Raw genomic sequence first — 4,497 nt, 5'->3', positions numbered from 1 at the left:
AAATATATGAAGAGAAAGTAAAGTAAGAGAGAGTAAAGTACTTTTTGCCAAAAAAGAATACGACTCATCTACAGATGCACGAATGGAGTAATAATGTATCTTAGGTTAATATAGTAGTAAGTACTCTCTCTGTCCCACAAAGATTGTCCCATTTTTTCATTTTCGTCCGTCCCACAAAGTTTGTCTCATTTCACTTTTTTATCATTTTTGGTAGTGGACCTCATATTCCACTAACTCATTCATACTCACATTTTATTATAAAACTAATATATAAAAGTATGACACACATTCCACCAATTTTTTCAACTCACTTTTCATTGCATTTCTTAAAACTCGTGGCCGATCAAAATGAGATTATCTTTGTGGGACGGAGGGAGTATATACACGTTTTCTTTTCTAAGCAAAAATTAGGAATTTATAATTAAGTAATTCTTTCCTTTCTCAACCCTCAACGCTCTCTCTCTCAGTCTTCTCTCTCGGCCTATCCCCTCGCCGACCTTCTTCCTCTTTAATTTCCGGCAGCAGATGACGCCGCCACCGCTCTCCCCTTTCATTTTTCTTTTCCCTATTCGCACTTTCACTTCTCTTTCCCTCATTCCTCAACTTTAAATTAGGGAATCTAGGGTTTTCAAACCTCGCCTGGCGGTGAAGAGAGGTGTCGCTACCTTCTAGAGCCATTTTTAGACTCTAACTTTTTGGATATGGGTTTGTGGGTTTGAAGATAGAATTGCATTTGAGTTATGGGTCGCTGTTTTGCATTTTGATTTTCAAATTTTTTATTGGGAATTGCATTTTTATTTTTAGGATAGTGAGTTTTATTGCTGTCAATAGAGCTGCCCAAGGTTTATTGAATCGGCGGTTAAAACTGAAACCGTAACCGCCGGTTACGGTTACGAACCAAAACCGTGAGAAATATCTCGAACCGAAACCGTGAATTTTAGAACCGTGGTTCGGTTCAGGTTCCAAATTTTTCGAACCGAAACCGCGACCGAACCGTCGGTTCCGAACCGCCGGTTAACCGGCGGTTTCAAGGTTCCGAACCGTCACTGCAATGATAAATTTAAACATAGTTAATCCTTATATTAAAACTATACTCCACTAAATAAAACATTGTTGAATGATCCGATTTTTGAGTTTTATACTTTTATAAGTAACTTTCATTTTTGGATTTAGTAATATTCGTGGAAACAATAATGTGGGACAAAATTTTGCAGTAAAAATAACTTTATAATACTATTTGATAAAATTGGATGGTAATTTGGAAAACGAAAAGATAATAAAATAAAATAAACTAAATTACAAGATGGAGTCTATGGTGTATGGACCATTGATTATGGTAATAACTTTATAATACTAATTCCTATTTTATTTAACACAATTTTTTATGTATGGAGTCCATAGTATGGATTATTATTAATAAATATTTATCGAACATTGTTTAATTAAACTTAGAAGAATTGATTACTTTAAATAAAGCATAATACTCTAATTAACATTGATTAATGAATTTGTAGTCTTCAAAATTGATTAGTTGAGTCTTCAAAATTGATTGGTTGGCGGTGGGTGATGGCTACACAATTCAAAATTGATTGCACAAAACATCATTTTTTTAATTTTTTTTTTAATGTTGATTTTAAATTCAAATTGGATCTCATTCCCCTCTATTTATATCACTTTATAATTTGTTTGTAAATTTTATCATATTGTAATTTGTTTGTAAATTTTATCATATTGTAATTTGTATATGTAAATTGTAAATTTGATATCATTTTCACTTTACTCGTCCTAACCATTTCCTTGTTTTAATTTATTTTATAATTTCAAACTACATGGCAAAAAAAATTAAGGGAAAAAACCGCGAAACCGTGAAACCGAACCTAAACCGCTACGAACCGTCCGAAAACCGGCGGTTCGGAACCGAAACTGAAACCGCTGGTTTTCAAACCGAAACCGAAACCGAAACCGTGAAACAGCCTCACGGTTCGGTTCCGGTTCCATATTTCCCAAAACCAGAACCGGCGGTTCCGAACCGAAACCGCCGGTTCATGGACCGTGGGCAGGTCTAGCTGTCAATGTTTAATTTTTTATTTCAAGTTATAATTTCAAAATTTGATTCTCTGTTATGGATGTTGGAGAATGCAAATTTTAGGGTGTTCTTCAATTTTGTTTGGATTTTTGCAGATTTGGGACTTTTCTATTTTTTTATTTTTTTTGTATTGTTGTTGGATTTTTTGTTGTGATCGATATTGGAAGATGAACGATTGGCGATTTACAGAACTTGGATTAACAAAATTAATCCCAAAAAGTAAGTAAAAATTGGATGAAGATGATATGTTGATGAATTAATAAATTTGATGAATCTAGCAAAATAATTGGGTTAGTCGAGCTAAATTTGATGGAATGGATTAATCCAAAAAATTGGATGAATTTTAAAAATACAAAACAGTATTATGTTCTCTCTCTTAATTCAAGCATTATCGTTGTGTATTAGTGTACCTTCAAATAAGCTTTGTTTTGCTGCACATTCAATATTCAAAATCATAAAAATAGTAAAAGTGCTAAAATACACTCCTATTACTAAAAGATCATAGTGTACACAATATTTTTATATAATATATTAATTAATATTTTACTGTAATTTAGGTAATATATCGTAACCTAAATATGTTGTGGTACATCTTACTTTAATTTAATTTGAAATATGCAGAACATTGAGGTCATGAATTAAAAATTTGTGTATTAATTTTTTACCTTTTTTGGCACTATAAAAAATATTCCGTAATTAAAAAATCAAAAAATAAGGCTGGAGGCTAATCAAGTCTTTTCCATTTGTCCATTATCAAATTTAATATTTTAATATATAACTAATACGTAACATTACTAATATAATCTGATATAATCTGATTTGGTCGTATAAAATTTAGTTATTTATCATTCCTCTCTCTATTACGTGTTTAGTACAGCATAAAAACAAAAAACCATGACCATAAATCCATAATTACAATATCCTAGTACTAGCAAACATATTATGACTATATTATTACTATAACTGTTCAATAAATTCATAAGTAATTTAATTGTGTAACTGTGATATCTTTTCTACGACCTAGAGGAACATGATTGGGCGGCCACGGCATCATGCTAAACACATTTCACATCAGAGCATTTCTCAATCCCGAGGTGGTCCTGTTACGAGTCATCCATCAGCTCGACTGAAGGAGACCAGCCCAGAGCAGCTGGTGGAAGAGAGTGAGGTCGACACGCGAGATAGAAGCAGCAGGGAACCGGAAAGAACCATAGCCAAGGGCCGGGCACGCCGTCAAAGGCGTCAACCGGACCACTTTGCTGATTTTGCCAAGCACTAAGGCAGAGACCTTTTATTTATTTTAGTTACGTTATTTTTATTTTGCTGACATTAGTCTTTTTGAGATTTATTATTGTTATTTTAATTATTTTAGCGTCGAGCAAATTATAAGCTCCTTTCCGGGTTTTCTTCGTTGATTCTTTCCCGGATCGTAGGTCGAATCAACCCTAGGGTCCTAGATATAAATAGGCGTGTATTTTATTTCACTCTTCACGGAATAAAATATTTTTCACGCAATTTACTTTCTTCTTCAACAAACCCTAATTCTGATCGTGCTTGATCGACGGGCAAACGTTCCCGCGACTTCACGGAGGAATTGAACAGTGGATAGGCAGTTCATCCATAACAAGTGGTGCCTTCATTATCGAACTCAGTTTCTATGGCGAATCGTATTGGAGGACGTACAGAACCGATCGCCGCCGTGTCCGCACCAACCATATGCGGGCTGGAACCCTTACCATCGTTGACCAGATCATTAGATGCGCCGGCGTTGGCCATGGAGCATATACTGGCATCGATCGCCAGAGTCGAGGCCCGTCTAGACGCCACGGAGAGGCGCTCTGCCATCGCACCACCACCGTCCAGACCCGATCCAGATCCGCCACATACTGACCGGCGTGACTGGAGAGGAGATTCAGGGATTCCACGACCAGTGCTGTCTGCGGCGACCACCATGGCTTCACAACCCTTGTTTAGGTTTGCAGGCCAAACTTCTCGTGGCCCACAGCGATCAGAACTTCCAGAACCCTCGGCGTGGGAGCGTCACGGTAACAACAGCACTTTGAACCGGAGTAGACAACCTACGGCGTGGGATAATCCCGTCCATCGTCAGGAAGGGTACAACAACAGACAACCGACGGCATGGGATAACCCGGAGAGCAGACAGGACATAGGTGGTCATTATGAACCGCTCCGCTACGATCAGTATCGTACGGAGAAGCCACGCTATGAGAAGATGAAACCTCCGCGCTTCGACGGGTCGGAGGCGGTTAATTGGATTTCGAGGGTTGAATATTACTTTGATCATATGGGGACACCGGAGGACCACAAGCTACATTATGCGGTAATGATGTTTGAGGGTCAGGCGTCAGAATGGATTTTTAATTATCGGGACAACAATCCAAACGCCACGT

The sequence above is a fragment of the Salvia hispanica genome, chromosome 3 (assembly GCF_029641045.1).
Source record: "Salvia hispanica isolate PSC_SH4W2 chromosome 3, Shi_PSC_v1, whole genome shotgun sequence".
NCBI lineage: Eukaryota > Viridiplantae > Streptophyta > Magnoliopsida > Lamiales > Lamiaceae > Salvia > Salvia hispanica.
Note: the sequence above shows the minus strand (reverse complement) of the source record.